General features: G+C 52.9%; 30 non-coding genes across 30 annotated transcripts; 19 read left to right on the top strand and 11 right to left on the bottom strand.

Annotated features, from left to right (window-relative positions):
* Positions 1-396: 396 nt before the first annotated feature.
* trnay-gua (transfer RNA tyrosine (anticodon GUA)) lies at positions 397-484 on the bottom strand. The gene is given in 2 exon segments: positions 397-432; positions 448-484. It is a non-coding gene; the product is annotated as a tRNA-Tyr (tRNA).
* Positions 485-691: 207 nt separating this feature from the next.
* Positions 692-764, top strand: trnak-uuu (transfer RNA lysine (anticodon UUU)). Its single transcript has one exon. It is a non-coding gene; the product is annotated as a tRNA-Lys (tRNA).
* A 347-nt stretch (positions 765-1,111) lies between these two features.
* Positions 1,112-1,182, top strand: trnag-ccc (transfer RNA glycine (anticodon CCC)). Its single transcript has one exon. It is a non-coding gene; the product is annotated as a tRNA-Gly (tRNA).
* A 495-nt stretch (positions 1,183-1,677) lies between these two features.
* trnay-gua (transfer RNA tyrosine (anticodon GUA)) lies at positions 1,678-1,765 on the bottom strand. The gene is given in 2 exon segments: positions 1,678-1,713; positions 1,729-1,765. It is a non-coding gene; the product is annotated as a tRNA-Tyr (tRNA).
* A 207-nt stretch (positions 1,766-1,972) lies between these two features.
* Positions 1,973-2,045, top strand: trnak-uuu (transfer RNA lysine (anticodon UUU)). Its single transcript has one exon. It is a non-coding gene; the product is annotated as a tRNA-Lys (tRNA).
* A 347-nt stretch (positions 2,046-2,392) lies between these two features.
* trnag-ccc (transfer RNA glycine (anticodon CCC)) lies at positions 2,393-2,463 on the top strand. The gene has a single exon. It is a non-coding gene; the product is annotated as a tRNA-Gly (tRNA).
* Positions 2,464-2,958: 495 nt separating this feature from the next.
* Positions 2,959-3,046, bottom strand: trnay-gua (transfer RNA tyrosine (anticodon GUA)). Its single transcript is given in 2 exon segments — positions 2,959-2,994; positions 3,010-3,046. It is a non-coding gene; the product is annotated as a tRNA-Tyr (tRNA).
* Positions 3,047-3,253: 207 nt separating this feature from the next.
* On the top strand, positions 3,254-3,326 carry trnak-uuu (transfer RNA lysine (anticodon UUU)). The gene has a single exon. It is a non-coding gene; the product is annotated as a tRNA-Lys (tRNA).
* A 347-nt stretch (positions 3,327-3,673) lies between these two features.
* Positions 3,674-3,744, top strand: trnag-ccc (transfer RNA glycine (anticodon CCC)). Its single transcript has one exon. It is a non-coding gene; the product is annotated as a tRNA-Gly (tRNA).
* A 495-nt stretch (positions 3,745-4,239) lies between these two features.
* Positions 4,240-4,327, bottom strand: trnay-gua (transfer RNA tyrosine (anticodon GUA)). Its single transcript is given in 2 exon segments — positions 4,240-4,275; positions 4,291-4,327. It is a non-coding gene; the product is annotated as a tRNA-Tyr (tRNA).
* Positions 4,328-4,946: 619 nt separating this feature from the next.
* Positions 4,947-5,017, top strand: trnag-ccc (transfer RNA glycine (anticodon CCC)). The gene has a single exon. It is a non-coding gene; the product is annotated as a tRNA-Gly (tRNA).
* Positions 5,018-5,505: 488 nt separating this feature from the next.
* On the bottom strand, positions 5,506-5,593 carry trnay-gua (transfer RNA tyrosine (anticodon GUA)). Its single transcript is given in 2 exon segments — positions 5,506-5,541; positions 5,557-5,593. It is a non-coding gene; the product is annotated as a tRNA-Tyr (tRNA).
* Positions 5,594-5,800: 207 nt separating this feature from the next.
* On the top strand, positions 5,801-5,873 carry trnak-uuu (transfer RNA lysine (anticodon UUU)). The gene has a single exon. It is a non-coding gene; the product is annotated as a tRNA-Lys (tRNA).
* Positions 5,874-6,220: 347 nt separating this feature from the next.
* trnag-ccc (transfer RNA glycine (anticodon CCC)) lies at positions 6,221-6,291 on the top strand. The gene has a single exon. It is a non-coding gene; the product is annotated as a tRNA-Gly (tRNA).
* A 495-nt stretch (positions 6,292-6,786) lies between these two features.
* Positions 6,787-6,874, bottom strand: trnay-gua (transfer RNA tyrosine (anticodon GUA)). The gene is given in 2 exon segments: positions 6,787-6,822; positions 6,838-6,874. It is a non-coding gene; the product is annotated as a tRNA-Tyr (tRNA).
* Positions 6,875-7,081: 207 nt separating this feature from the next.
* trnak-uuu (transfer RNA lysine (anticodon UUU)) lies at positions 7,082-7,154 on the top strand. The gene has a single exon. It is a non-coding gene; the product is annotated as a tRNA-Lys (tRNA).
* Positions 7,155-7,501: 347 nt separating this feature from the next.
* trnag-ccc (transfer RNA glycine (anticodon CCC)) lies at positions 7,502-7,572 on the top strand. The gene has a single exon. It is a non-coding gene; the product is annotated as a tRNA-Gly (tRNA).
* A 495-nt stretch (positions 7,573-8,067) lies between these two features.
* Positions 8,068-8,155, bottom strand: trnay-gua (transfer RNA tyrosine (anticodon GUA)). The gene is given in 2 exon segments: positions 8,068-8,103; positions 8,119-8,155. It is a non-coding gene; the product is annotated as a tRNA-Tyr (tRNA).
* Positions 8,156-8,360: 205 nt separating this feature from the next.
* Positions 8,361-8,433, top strand: trnak-uuu (transfer RNA lysine (anticodon UUU)). The gene has a single exon. It is a non-coding gene; the product is annotated as a tRNA-Lys (tRNA).
* Positions 8,434-8,780: 347 nt separating this feature from the next.
* Positions 8,781-8,851, top strand: trnag-ccc (transfer RNA glycine (anticodon CCC)). The gene has a single exon. It is a non-coding gene; the product is annotated as a tRNA-Gly (tRNA).
* A 495-nt stretch (positions 8,852-9,346) lies between these two features.
* Positions 9,347-9,434, bottom strand: trnay-gua (transfer RNA tyrosine (anticodon GUA)). The gene is given in 2 exon segments: positions 9,347-9,382; positions 9,398-9,434. It is a non-coding gene; the product is annotated as a tRNA-Tyr (tRNA).
* Positions 9,435-9,641: 207 nt separating this feature from the next.
* Positions 9,642-9,714, top strand: trnak-uuu (transfer RNA lysine (anticodon UUU)). Its single transcript has one exon. It is a non-coding gene; the product is annotated as a tRNA-Lys (tRNA).
* Positions 9,715-10,061: 347 nt separating this feature from the next.
* Positions 10,062-10,132, top strand: trnag-ccc (transfer RNA glycine (anticodon CCC)). Its single transcript has one exon. It is a non-coding gene; the product is annotated as a tRNA-Gly (tRNA).
* A 495-nt stretch (positions 10,133-10,627) lies between these two features.
* Positions 10,628-10,715, bottom strand: trnay-gua (transfer RNA tyrosine (anticodon GUA)). The gene is given in 2 exon segments: positions 10,628-10,663; positions 10,679-10,715. It is a non-coding gene; the product is annotated as a tRNA-Tyr (tRNA).
* Positions 10,716-10,922: 207 nt separating this feature from the next.
* Positions 10,923-10,995, top strand: trnak-uuu (transfer RNA lysine (anticodon UUU)). Its single transcript has one exon. It is a non-coding gene; the product is annotated as a tRNA-Lys (tRNA).
* Positions 10,996-11,342: 347 nt separating this feature from the next.
* On the top strand, positions 11,343-11,413 carry trnag-ccc (transfer RNA glycine (anticodon CCC)). Its single transcript has one exon. It is a non-coding gene; the product is annotated as a tRNA-Gly (tRNA).
* A 495-nt stretch (positions 11,414-11,908) lies between these two features.
* On the bottom strand, positions 11,909-11,996 carry trnay-gua (transfer RNA tyrosine (anticodon GUA)). Its single transcript is given in 2 exon segments — positions 11,909-11,944; positions 11,960-11,996. It is a non-coding gene; the product is annotated as a tRNA-Tyr (tRNA).
* Positions 11,997-12,201: 205 nt separating this feature from the next.
* Positions 12,202-12,274, top strand: trnak-uuu (transfer RNA lysine (anticodon UUU)). Its single transcript has one exon. It is a non-coding gene; the product is annotated as a tRNA-Lys (tRNA).
* Positions 12,275-12,621: 347 nt separating this feature from the next.
* Positions 12,622-12,692, top strand: trnag-ccc (transfer RNA glycine (anticodon CCC)). Its single transcript has one exon. It is a non-coding gene; the product is annotated as a tRNA-Gly (tRNA).
* A 495-nt stretch (positions 12,693-13,187) lies between these two features.
* trnay-gua (transfer RNA tyrosine (anticodon GUA)) lies at positions 13,188-13,275 on the bottom strand. The gene is given in 2 exon segments: positions 13,188-13,223; positions 13,239-13,275. It is a non-coding gene; the product is annotated as a tRNA-Tyr (tRNA).
* Positions 13,276-13,473: the final 198 nt, after the last annotated feature.

Here is a 13,473-nt window from a genome sequence, read left to right as displayed (position 1 = left end):
TCAAAGCATCAACATATTGAGTAGGAGGAAGTGGTTACTGGATGAATGACCATCAATACAGAAGGTGCTGCTTGCTTTCTGGGGCTATACCTGGCCTCCTTTTTAACAGCTTTGTACTCAAACGTCTACTGCAATGGTGAGGCTTACAGAAAGGGTGCCGGCGATGGGCTCCACCGAGCGCCTCCTTTAGTCTCACTTGTCTTTGCGACTAGGTTTTGAGCGCACCAGCACTGACGCAGTGTTTTGCAAAAGGAAAGCTTAGCAGACGCGAGCAGTAGAATGCAGAATTCTAAAGACGGCGACTCCGCTCTAATGTCTGACCGCCTTACGGTCCAAGCGAGAGAGAGGTTTGCTCATTTTCTTCTTTTTTGATTGTCAAGGGCCAAAACAGTAGCGTCCCTCGAGCCGGATTAGAACCAGCGACCTAAGGATGTCCGGCCTTTTCCACTACAGTCCTCCGCTCTACCAACTGAGCTATCGAGGGAGCCGTGCGTGTCCTCTCTCTGACGTTCACAGCCCGAGGCAGGGTGGAGTTCCTGTTCTTTGGAAAGCACGGCACTGTGTCATGTTGGATCTAACAGAGATTCCTGGGCTCGTTGTCGTTTCCTCGGCTTGCTCTCTTCAGTGGACCAAACATGTGGCCTTTGAGGATCCTGTATGTCCCTGCTGCTGCTCCTGCTTCTGTCGTAGAGCCCGGATAGCTCAGTCGGTAGAGCATCAGACTTTTAATCTGAGGGTCCAGGGTTCAAGTCCCTGTTCGGGTGTTATGGTGACTCAGGTCTAAGCCCCACCCCCCGGGCTTTTGTTTGCGGCCCTCCTCATTGCAAGGGCACAGAATTCCGCATTAGCAGCGCAGAGGTCCTTGTGTGGTGTTTGTCCTGGACGGAGTCAAAGGGGCCTGGAAGACGACAGTGAAACAATGGTGGTACGTCTTTGGCATTTTTTTCCTCTTCCGTCGGCTCTTCTCGTTGCAAATTCCCAAAGCTTCAAATTAGGCAGGGCAGAGGTAATTGTGGGGTGTGTGGGCTGGGCAAAAAGAAGGGCTTTGCTCCCTTTGGCCTGTGAGAGGATAAGAGGCTTAAACTGTGGTGTGAGCAAGCGCTCTCCGTGGGCGCCAGTGGTGTAGTGGTATCATGCAAGATTCCCATTCTTGCGACCCGGGTTCGATTCCCGGCTGGCACAGCCTGGGCTCTAGCTTGTGGGCTTGGGAGCAAGCACTGATTAATGGGTGAGGTGTGGCTCTGGGTGATTGGTGGCCCCTGCTGGGGAAATGTTTGCATATCAAAGCATCAACATATTGAGTAGGAGGAAGTGGTTACTGGATGAATGACCATCAATACAGAAGGTGCTGCTTGCTTTCTGGGGCTATACCTGGCCTCCTTTTTAACAGCTTTGTACTCAAACGTCTACTGCAATGGTGAGGCTTACAGAAAGGGTGCCGGCGATGGGCTCCACCGAGCGCCTCCTTTAGTCTCACTTGTCTTTGCGACTAGGTTTTGAGCGCACCAGCACTGACGCAGTGTTTTGCAAAAGGAAAGCTTAGCAGACGCGAGCAGTAGAATGCAGAATTCTAAAGACGGCGACTCCGCTCTAATGTCTGACCGCCTTACGGTCCAAGCGAGAGAGAGGTTTGCTCATTTTCTTCTTTTTTGATTGTCAAGGGCCAAAACAGTAGCATCCCTCGAGCCGGATTCGAACCAGCGACCTAAGGATGTCCGGCCTTCTCCACTACAGTCCTCCGCTCTACCAACTGAGCTATCGAGGGAGCCGTGCGTGTCCTCTCTCTGACGTTCACAGCCCGAGGCAGGGTGGAGTTCCTGTTCTTTGGAAAGCACGGCACTGTGTCATGTTGGATCTAACAGAGATTCCTGGGCTCGTTGTCGTTTCCTCGGCTTGCTCTCTTCAGTGGACCAAACATGTGGCCTTTGAGGATCCTGTATGTCCCTGCTGCTGCTCCTGCTTCTGTCGTAGAGCCCGGATAGCTCAGTCGGTAGAGCATCAGACTTTTAATCTGAGGGTCCAGGGTTCAAGTCCCTGTTCGGGTGTTATGGTGACTCAGGTCTAAGCCCCACCCCCCGGGCTTTTGTTTGCGGCCCTCCTCATTGCAAGGGCACAGAATTCCGCATTAGCAGCGCAGAGGTCCTTGTGTGGTGTTTGTCCTGGACGGAGTCAAAGGGGCCTGGAAGACGACAGTGAAACAATGGTGGTACGTCTTTGGCATTTTTTTCCTCTTCCGTCGGCTCTTCTCGTTGCAAATTCCCAAAGCTTCAAATTAGGCAGGGCAGAGGTAATTGTGGGGTGTGTGGGCTGGGCAAAAAGAAGGGCTTTGCTCCCTTTGGCCTGTGAGAGGATAAGAGGCTTAAACTGTGGTGTGAGCAAGCGCTCTCCGTGGGCGCCAGTGGTGTAGTGGTATCATGCAAGATTCCCATTCTTGCGACCCGGGTTCGATTCCCGGCTGGCGCAGCCTGGGCTCTAGCTTGTGGGCTTGGGAGCAAGCACTGATTAATGGGTGAGGTGTGGCTCTGGGTGATTGGTGGCCCCTGCTGGGGAAATGTTTGCATATCAAAGCATCAACATATTGAGTAGGAGGAAGTGGTTACTGGATGAATGACCATCAATACAGAAGGTGCTGCTTGCTTTCTGGGGCTATACCTGGCCTCCTTTTTAACAGCTTTGTACTCAAACGTCTACTGCAATGGTGAGGCTTACAGAAAGGGTGCCGGCGATGGGCTCCACCGAGCGCCTCCTTTAGTCTCACTTGTCTTTGCGACTAGGTTTTGAGCGCACCAGCACTGACGCAGTGTTTTGCAAAAGGAAAGCTTAGCAGACGCGAGCAGTAGAATGCAGAATTCTAAAGACGGCGACTCCGCTCTAATGTCTGACCGCCTTACGGTCCAAGCGAGAGAGAGGTTTGCTCATTTTCTTCTTTTTTGATTGTCAAGGGCCAAAACAGTAGCGTCCCTCGAGCCGGATTCGAACCAGCGACCTAAGGATGTCCGGCCTTCTCCACTACAGTCCTCCGCTCTACCAACTGAGCTATCGAGGGAGCCATGCGTGTCCTCTCTCTGACGTTCACAGCCCGAGGCAGGGTGGAGTTCCTGTTCTTTGGAAAGCACGGCACTGTGTCATGTTGGATCTAACAGAGATTCCTGGGCTCGTTGTCGTTTCCTCGGCTTGCTCTCTTCAGTGGACCAAACATGTGGCCTTTGAGGATCCTGTATGTCCCTGCTGCTGCTCCTGCTTCTGTCGTAGAGCCCGGATAGCTCAGTCGGTAGAGCATCAGACTTTTAATCTGAGGGTCCAGGGTTCAAGTCCCTGTTCGGGTGTTATGGTGACTCAGGTCTAAGCCCCACCCCCCGGGCTTTTGTTTGCGGCCCTCCTCATTGCAAGGGCACAGAATTCCGCATTAGCAGCGCAGAGGTCCTTGTGTGGTGTTTGTCCTGGACGGAGTCAAAGGGGCCTGGAAGACGACAGTGAAACAATGGTGGTACGTCTTTGGCATTTTTTTCCTCTTCCGTCGGCTCTTCTCGTTGCAAATTCCCAAAGCTTCAAATTAGGCAGGGCAGAGGTAATTGTGGGGTGTGTGGGCTGGGCAAAAAGAAGGGCTTTGCTCCCTTTGGCCTGTGAGAGGATAAGAGGCTTAAACTGTGGCGTGAGCAAGCGCTCTCCGTGGGCGCCAGTGGTGTAGTGGTATCATGCAAGATTCCCATTCTTGCGACCCGGGTTCGATTCCCGGCTGGCGCAGCCTGGGCTCTAGCTTGTGGGCTTGGGAGCAAGCACTGATTAATGGGTGAGGTGTGGCTCTGGGTGATTGGTGGCCCCTGCTGGGGAAATGTTTGCATATCAAAGCATCAACATATTGAGTAGGAGGAAGTGGTTACTGGATGAATGACCATCAATACAGAAGGTGCTGCTTGCTTTCTGGGGCTATACCTGGCCTCCTTTTTAACAGCTTTGTACTCAAACGTCTACTGCAATGGTGAGGCTTACAGAAAGGGTGCCGGCGATGGGCTCCACCGAGCGCCTCCTTTAGTCTCACTTGTCTTTGCGACTAGGTTTTGAGCGCACCAGCACTGACGCAGTGTTTTGCAAAAGGAAAGCTTAGCAGACGCGAGCAGTAGAATGCAGAATTCTAAAGACGGCGACTCCGCTCTAATGTCTGACCGCCTTACGGTCCAAGCGAGAGAGAGGTTTGCTCATTTTCTTCTTTTTTGATTGTCAAGGGCCAAAACAGTAGCGTCCCTCGAGCCGGATTCGAACCAGCGACCTAAGGATGTCCGGCCTTCTCCACTACAGTCCTCCGCTCTACCAACTGAGCTATCGAGGGAGCCGTACGTGTCCTCTCTCTGACGTTCACAGCCCGAGGCAGGGTGGAGTTCCTGTTCTTTGGAAAGCACAGCACTGTGTCATGTTGGATCTAACAGAGATTCCTGGGCTCGTTGTCGTTTCCTCGGCTTGCTCTCTTCAGTGGACCAAACATGTGGCCTTTGAGGATCCTGTATGTCCCTGCTGCTGCTCCTGCTTCTGTCGTAGAGCCCGGATAGCTCAGTCGGTAGAGCATCAGACTTTTAATCTGAGGGTCCAGGGTTCAAGTCCCTGTTATGGTGACTCAGGTCTAAGCCCCACCCCCCGGGCTTTTGTTTGCGGCCCTCCTCATTGCAAGGGCACAGAATTCCGCATTAGCAGCGCAGAGGTCCTTGTGTGGTGTTTGTCCTGGACGGAGTCAAAGGGGCCTGGAAGACGACAGTGAAACTATGGTGGTACGTCTTTGGCATTTTTTTCCTCTTCCGTCGGCTCTTCTCGTTGCAAATTCCCAAAGCTTCAAATTAGGCAGGGCAGAGGTAATTGTGGGGTGTGTGGGCTGGGCAAAAAGAAGGGCTTTGCTCCCTTTGGCCTGTGAGAGGATAAGAGGCTTAAAATGTGGTGTGAGCAAGCTCTCTCCGTGGGCGCCAGTGGTGTAGTGGTATCATGCAAGATTCCCATTCTTGCGACCCGGGTTCGATTCCCGGGTGGCGCAGCCTGGGCTCTAGCTTGTGGGCCTGGCACTGATTAATGGGTGAGGTGTGGCTCTGGGTGATTGGTGGCCCCTGCTGGGGAAATGTTTGCATATCAAAGCATCAACATATTGAGTAGGAGGAAGTGGTTACTGGATGAATGACCATCAATACAGAAGGTGCTGCTTGCTTTCTGGGGCTATACCTGGCCTCCTTTTTAACAGCTTTGTACTCAAACGTCTACTGCAATGGTGAGGCTTACAGAAAGGGTGCCGGCGATGGGCTCCACCGAGCGCCTCCTTTAGTCTCACTTGTCTTTGCGACTAGGTTTTGAGCGCACCAGCGCTGACGCAGTGTTTTGCAAAAGGAAAGCTTAGCAGACGCGAGCAGTAGAATGCAGAATTCTAAAGACGGCGACTCCGCTCTAATGTCTGACCGCCTTACGGTCCAAGCGAGAGAGAGGTTTGCTCATTTTCTTCTTTTTTGATTGTCAAGGGCCAAAACAGTAGCGTCCCTCGAGCCGGATTCGAACCAGCGACCTAAGGATGTCCGGCCTTCTCCACTACAGTCCTCCGCTCTACCAACTGAGCTATCGAGGGAGCCGTGCGTGTCCTCTCTCTGACGTTCACAGCCCGAGGCAGGGTGGAGTTCCTGTTCTTTGGAAAGCACAGCACTGTGTCATGTTGGATCTAACATAGATTCCTGGGCTCGTTGTCGTTTCCTCGGCTTGCTCTCTTCAGTGGACCAAACATGTGGCCTTTGAGGATCCTGTATCTCCCTGCTGCTGCTCCTGCTTCTGTCGTAGAGCCCGGATAGCTCAGTCGGTAGAGCATCAGACTTTTAATCTGAGGGTCCAGGGTTCAAGTCCCTGTTCGGGTGTTATGGTGACTCAGGTCTAAGCCCCACCCCCCGGGCTTTTGTTTGCGGCCCTCCTCATTGCAAGGGCACAGAATTCCGCATTAGCAGCGCAGAGGTCCTTGTGTGGTGTTTGTCCTGGACGGAGTCAAAGGGGCCTGGAAGACGACAGTGAAACAATGGTGGTACGTCTTTGGCATTTTTTTCCTCTTCCGTCGGCTCTTCTCGTTGCAAATTCCCAAAGCTTCAAATTAGGCAGGGCAGAGGTAATTGTGGGGTGTGTGGGCTGGGCAAAAAGAAGGGCTTTGCTCCCTTTGGCCTGTGAGAGGATAAGAGGCTTAAACTGTGGTGTGAGCAAACGCTCTCCGTGGGCGCCAGTGGTGTAGTGGTATCATGCAAGATTCCCATTCTTGCGACCCGGGTTCGATTCCCGGCTGGCGCAGCCTGGGCTCTAGCTTGTGGGCTTGGGAGCAAGCACTGATTAATGGGTGAGGTGTGGCTCTGGGTGATTGGTGGCCCCTGCTGGGGAAATGTTTGCATATCAAAGCATCAACATATTGAGTAGGAGGAAGTGGTTACTGGATGAATGACCATCAATACAGAAGGTGCTGCTTGCTTTCTGGGGCTATACCTGGCCTCCTTTTTAACAGCTTTGTACTCAAACGTCTACTGCAATGGTGAGGCTTACAGAAAGGGTGCCGGCGATGGGCTCCACCGAGCGCCTCCTTTAGTCTCACTTGTCTTTGCGACTAGGTTTTGAGCGCACCAGCACTGACGCAGTGTTTTGCAAAAGGAAAGCTTAGCAGACGCGAGCAGTAGAATGCAGAATTCTAAAGACGGCGACTCCGCTCTAATGTCTGACCGCCTTACGGTCCAAGCGAGAGAGAGGTTTGCTCATTTTCTTCTTTTTTGATTGTCAAGGGCCAAAACAGTAGCGTCCCTCGAGCCGGATTCGAACCAGCAACCTAAGGATGTCCGGCCTTCTCCACTACAGTCCTCCGCTCTACCAACTGAGCTATCGAGGGAGCCGTGCGTGTCCTCTCTCTGACGTTCACAGCCCGAGGCAGGGTGGAGTTCCTGTTCTTTGGAAAGCACGGCACTGTGTCATGTTGGATCTAACAGAGATTCCTGGGCTCGTTGTCGTTTCCTCGGCTTGCTCTCTTCAGTGGACCAAACATGTGGCCTTTGAGGATCCTGTATGTCCCTGCTGCTGCTCCTGCTTCTGTCGTAGAGCCCGGATAGCTCAGTCGGTAGAGCATCAGACTTTTAATCTGAGGGTCCAGGGTTCAAGTCCCTGTTCGGGTGTTATGGTGACTCAGGTCTAAGCCCCACCCCCCGGGCTTTTGTTTGCGGCCCTCCTCATTGCAAGGGCACAGAATTCCGCATTAGCAGCGCAGAGGTCCTTGTGTGGTGTTTGTCCTGGACGGAGTCAAAGGGGCCTGGAAGACGACAGTGAAACAATGGTGGTACGTCTTTGGCATTTTTTTCCTCTTCCGTCGGCTCTTCTCGTTGCAAATTCCCAAAGCTTCAAATTAGGCAGGGCAGAGGTAATTGTGGGGTGTGTGGGCTGGGCAAAAAGAAGGGCTTTGCTCCCTTTGGCCTGTGAGAGGATAAGAGGCTTAAACTGTGGTGTGAGCAAGCGCTCTCCGTGGGCGCCAGTGGTGTAGTGGTATCATGCAAGATTCCCATTCTTGCGACCCGGGTTCGATTCCCGGCTGGCGCAGCCTGGGCTCTAGCTTGTGGGCTTGGGAGCAAGCACTGATTAATGGGTGAGGTGTGGCTCTGGGTGATTGGTGGCCCCTGCTGGGGAAATGTTTGCATATCAAAGCATCAACATATTGAGTAGGAGGAAGTGGTTACTGGATGAATGACCATCAATACAGAAGGTGCTGCTTGCTTTCTGGGGCTATACCTTGCCTCCTTTTTAACAGCTTTGTACTCAAACGTCTACTGCAATGGTGAGGCTTACAGAAAGGGTGCCGGCGATGGGCTCCACCGAGCGCCTCCTTTAGTCTCACTTGTCTTTGCGACTAGGTTTTGAGCGCACCAGCGCTGACGCAGTGTTTTGCAAAAGGAAAGCTTAGCAGACGCGAGCAGTAGAATGCAGAATTCTAAAGACGGCGACTCCGCTCTAATGTCTGACCGCCTTACGGTCCAAGCGAGAGAGAGGTTTGCTCATTTTCTTCTTTTTTGATTGTCAAGGGCCAAAACAGTAGCGTCCCTCGAGCCGGATTCGAACCAGCGACCTAAGGATGTCCGGCCTTCTCCACTACAGTCCTCCGCTCTACCAACTGAGCTATCGAGGGAGCCGTGCGTGTCCTCTCTCTGACGTTCACAGCCCGAGGCAGGGTGGAGTTCCTGTTCTTTGGAAAGCACGGCACTGTCATGTTGGATCTAACAGAGATTCCTGGGCTCGTTGTCGTTTCCTCGGCTTGCTCTCTTCAGTGGACCAAACATGTGGCCTTTGAGGATCCTGTATGTCCCTGCTGCTGCTCCTGCTTCTGTCGTAGAGCCCGGATAGCTCAGTCGGTAGAGCATCAGACTTTTAATCTGAGGGTCCAGGGTTCAAGTCCCTGTTCGGGTGTTATGGTGACTCAGGTCTAAGCCCCACCCCCTGGGCTTTTGTTTGCGGCCCTCCTCATTGCAAGGGCACAGAATTCCGCATTAGCAGCGCAGAGGTCCTTGTGTGGTGTTTGTCCTGGACGGAGTCAAAGGGGCCTGGAAGACGACAGTGAAACAATGGTGGTACGTCTTTGGCATTTTTTTCCTCTTCCGTCGGCTCTTCTCGTTGCAAATTCCCAAACCTTCAAATTAGGCAGGGCAGAGGTAATTGTGGGGTGTGTGGGCTGGGCAAAAAGAAGGGCTTTGCTCCCTTTGGCCTGTGAGAGGATAAGAGGCTTAAACTGTGGTGTGAGCAAGCACTCTCCGTGGGCGCCAGTGGTGTAGTGGTATCATGCAAGATTCCCATTCTTGCGACCCGGGTTTGATTCCCGGCTGGCGCAGCCTGGGCTCTAGCTTGTGGGCTTGGGAGCAAGCACTGATTAATGGGTGAGGTGTGGCTCTGGGTGATTGGTGGCCCCTGCTGGGGAAATGTTTGCATATCAAAGCATCAACATATTGAGTAGGAGGAAGTGGTTACTGGATGAATGACCATCAATACAGAAGGTGCTGCTTGCTTTCTGGGGCTATACCTGGCCTCCTTTTTAACAGCTTTGTACTCAAACGTCTACTGCAATGGTGAGGCTTACAGAAAGGGTGCCGGCGATGGGCTCCACCGAGCGCCTCCTTTAGTCTCACTTGTCTTTGCGACTAGGTTTTGAGCGCACCAGCACTGACGCAGTGTTTTGCAAAAGGAAAGCTTAGCAGACGCGAGCAGTAGAATGCAGAATTCTAAAGACGGCGACTCCGCTCTAATGTCTGACCGCCTTACGGTCCAAGCGAGAGAGAGGTTTGCTCATTTTCTTCTTTTTTGATTGTCAAGGGCCAAAACAGTAGCGTCCCTCGAGCCGGATTCGAACCAGCGACCTAAGGATGTCCGGCCTTCTCCACTACAGTCCTCCGCTCTACCAACTGAGCTATCGAGGGAGCCGTGCGTGTCCTCTCTCTGACGTTCACAGCCCGAGGCAGGGTGGAGTTCCTGTTCTTTGGAAAGCACGGCACTGTGTCATGTTGGATCTAACAGAGATTCCTGGGCTCGTTGTCGTTTCCTCGGCTTGCTCTCTTCAGTGGACCAAACATGTGGCCTTTGAGGATCCTGTATGTCCCTGCTGCTGCTCCTGCTTCTGTCGTAGAGCCCGGATAGCTCAGTCGGTAGAGCATCAGACTTTTAATCTGAGGGTCCAGGGTTCAAGTCCCTGTTCGGGTGTTATGGTGACTCAGGTCTAAGCCCCACCCCCCGGGCTTTTGTTTGCGGCCCTCCTCATTGCAAGGGCACAGAATTCCGCATTAGCAGCGCAGAGGTCCTTGTGTGGTGTTTGTCCTGGACGGAGTCAAAGGGGCCTGGAAGACGACAGTGAAACAATGGTGGTACGTCTTTGGCATTTTTTTCCTCTTCCGTCGGCTCTTCTCGTCGCAAATTCCCAAAGCTTCAAATTAGGCAGGGCAGAGGTAATTGTGGGGTGTGTGGGCTGGGCAAAAAGAAGGGCTTTGCTCCCTTTGGCCTGTGAGAGGATAAGAGGCTTAAACTGTGGTGTGAGCAAGCGCTCTCCGTGGGCGCCAGTGGTGTAGTGGTATCATGCAAGATTCCCATTCTTGCGACCCGGGTTCGATTCCCGGCTGGCGCAGCCTGGGCTCTAGCTTGTGGGCTTGGGAGCAAGCACTGATTAATGGGTGAGGTGTGGCTCTGGGTGATTGGTGGCCCCTGCTGGGGAAATGTTTGCATATCAAAGCATCAACATATTGAGTAGGAGGAAGTGGTTACTGGATGAATGACCATCAATACAGAAGGTGCTGCTTGCTTTCTGGGGCTATACCTGGCCTCCTTTTTAACAGCTTTGTACTCAAACGTCTACTGCAATGGTGAGGCTTACAGAAAGGGTGCCGGCGATGGGCTCCACCGAGCGCCTCCTTTAGTCTCACTTGTCTTTGCGACTAGGTTTTGAGCGCACCAGCACTGACGCAGTGTTTTGCAAAAGGAAAGCTTAGCAGACGCGAGCAGTAGAATGCAGAATTCTAAAGACGGCGACTCCGCTCTAATGTCTGACCGCCTTACGGTCCAAGCGAGAGAGAGGTTTGCTCATTTTCTTCTTTTTTGATTGTCAAGGGCCAAAACAGTAGCGTCCCTCGAGCCGGATTCGAACCAGCGACCTAAGGATGTCCGGCCTTCTCCACTACAGTCCTCCGCTCTACCAACTGAGCTATCGAGGGAGCCATGCGTGTCCTCTCTCTGACGTTCACAGCCCGAGGCAGGGTGGAGTTCCTGTTCTTTGGAAAGCACGGCACTGTGTCATGTTGGATCTAACAGAGATTCCTGGGCTCGTTGTCGTTTCCTCGGCTTGCTCTCTTCAGTGGACCAAACATGTGGCCTTTGAGGATCCTGTATGTCCCTGCTGCTGCTCCTGCTTCTGTCGTAGAGCCCGGATAGCTCAGTCGGTAGAGCATCAGACTTTTAATCTGAGGGTCCAGGGTTCAAGTCCCTGTTCGGGTGTTATGGTGACTCAGGTCTAAGCCCCACCCCCCGGGCTTTTGTTTGCGGCCCTCCTCATTGCAAGGGCACAGAATTCCGCATTAGCAGCGCAGAGGTCCTTGTGTGGTGTTTGTCCTGGACGGAGTCAAAGGGGCCTGGAAGACGACAGTGAAACAATGGTGGTACGTCTTTGGCATTTTTTTCCTCTTCCGTCGGCTCTTCTCGTTGCAAATTCCCAAAGCTTCAAATTAGGCAGGGCAGAGGTAATTGTGGGGTGTGTGGGCTGGGCAAAAAGAAGGGCTTTGCTCCCTTTGGCCTGTGAGAGGATAAGAGGCTTAAACTGTGGTGTGAGCAAGCGCTCTCCGTGGGCGCCAGTGGTGTAGTGGTATCATGCAAGATTCCCATTCTTGCGACCCGGGTTCGATTCCCGGCTGGCGCAGCCTGGGCTCTAGCTTGTGGGCTTGGGAGCAAGCACTGATTAATGGGTGAGGTGTGGCTCTGGGTGATTGGTGGCCCCTGCTGGGGAAATGTTTGCATATCAAAGCATCAACATATTGAGTAGGAGGAAGTGGTTACTGGATGAATGACCATCAATACAGAAGGTGCTGCTTGCTTTCTGGGGCTATACCTTGCCTCCTTTTTAACAGCTTTGTACTCAAACGTCTACTGCAATGGTGAGGCTTACAGAAAGGGTGCCGGCGATGGGCTCCACCGAGCGCCTCCTTTAGTCTCACTTGTCTTTGCGACTAGGTTTTGAGCGCACCAGCGCTGACGCAGTGTTTTGCAAAAGGAAAGCTTAGCAGACGCGAGCAGTAGAATGCAGAATTCTAAAGACGGCGACTCCGCTCTAATGTCTGACCGCCTTACGGTCCAAGCGAGAGAGAGGTTTGCTCATTTTCTTCTTTTTTGATTGTCAAGGGCCAAAACAGTAGCGTCCCTCGAGCCGGATTCGAACCAGCGACCTAAGGATGTCCGGCCTTCTCCACTACAGTCCTCCGCTCTACCAACTGAGCTATCGAGGGAGCCGTGCGTGTCCTCTCTCTGACGTTCACAGCCCGAGGCAGGGTGGAGTTCCTGTTCTTTGGAAAGCACGGCACTGTCATGTTGGATCTAACAGAGATTCCTGGGCTCGTTGTCGTTTCCTCGGCTTGCTCTCTTCAGTGGACCAAACATGTGGCCTTTGAGGATCCTGTATGTCCCTGCTGCTGCTCCTGCTTCTGTCGTAGAGCCCGGATAGCTCAGTCGGTAGAGCATCAGACTTTTAATCTGAGGGTCCAGGGTTCAAGTCCCTGTTCGGGTGTTATGGTGACTCAGGTCTAAGCCCCACCCCCTGGGCTTTTGTTTGCGGCCCTCCTCATTGCAAGGGCACAGAATTCCGCATTAGCAGCGCAGAGGTCCTTGTGTGGTGTTTGTCCTGGACGGAGTCAAAGGGGCCTGGAAGACGACAGTGAAACAATGGTGGTACGTCTTTGGCATTTTTTTCCTCTTCCGTCGGCTCTTCTCGTTGCAAATTCCCAAAGCTTCAAATTAGGCAGGGCAGAGGTAATTGTGGGGTGTGTGGGCTGGGCAAAAAGAAGGGCTTTGCTCCCTTTGGCCTGTGAGAGGATAAGAGGCTTAAACTGTGGTGTGAGCAAGCACTCTCCGTGGGCGCCAGTGGTGTAGTGGTATCATGCAAGATTCCCATTCTTGCGACCCGGGTTTGATTCCCGGCTGGCGCAGCCTGGGCTCTAGCTTGTGGGCTTGGGAGCAAGCACTGATTAATGGGTGAGGTGTGGCTCTGGGTGATTGGTGGCCCCTGCTGGGGAAATGTTTGCATATCAAAGCATCAACATATTGAGTAGGAGGAAGTGGTTACTGGATGAATGACCATCAATACAGAAGGTGCTGCTTGCTTTCTGGGGCTATACCTGGCCTCCTTTTTAACAGCTTTGTACTCAAACGTCTACTGCAATGGTGAGGCTTACAGAAAGGGTGCCGGCGATGGGCTCCACCGAGCGCCTCCTTTAGTCTCACTTGTCTTTGCGACTAGGTTTTGAGCGCACCAGCACTGACGCAGTGTTTTGCAAAAGGAAAGCTTAGCAGACGCGAGCAGTAGAATGCAGAATTCTAAAGACGGCGACTCCGCTCTAATGTCTGACCGCCTTACGGTCCAAGCGAGAGAGAGGTTTGCTCATTTTCTTCTTTTTTGATTGTCAAGGGCCAAAACAGTAGCGTCCCTCGAGCCGGATTCGAACCAGCGACCTAAGGATGTCCGGCCTTCTCCACTACAGTCCTCCGCTCTACCAACTGAGCTATCGAGGGAGCCGTGCGTGTCCTCTCTCTGACGTTCACAGCCCGAGGCAGGGTGGAGTTCCTGTTCTTTGGAAAGCACGGCACTGTGTCATGTTGGATCTAACAGAGATTCCTGGGCTCGTTGTCGTTTCCTCGGCTTGCTCTCTTCAGTGGACCAAACATGTGGCCTTTGAGGATCCTGTATGTCCCTGCTGCTGCTCCTGCTTC

The sequence above is a fragment of the Lepisosteus platostomus genome, chromosome 8 (assembly GCF_059453375.1).
Source record: "Lepisosteus platostomus isolate fLepPlt1 chromosome 8, fLepPlt1.hap1, whole genome shotgun sequence".
In the NCBI taxonomy this organism is placed as follows: Eukaryota; Metazoa; Chordata; class Actinopteri; order Semionotiformes; family Lepisosteidae; genus Lepisosteus; species Lepisosteus platostomus.
Note: the sequence above shows the minus strand (reverse complement) of the source record. Positions and strands in the feature narration are given on the sequence as shown.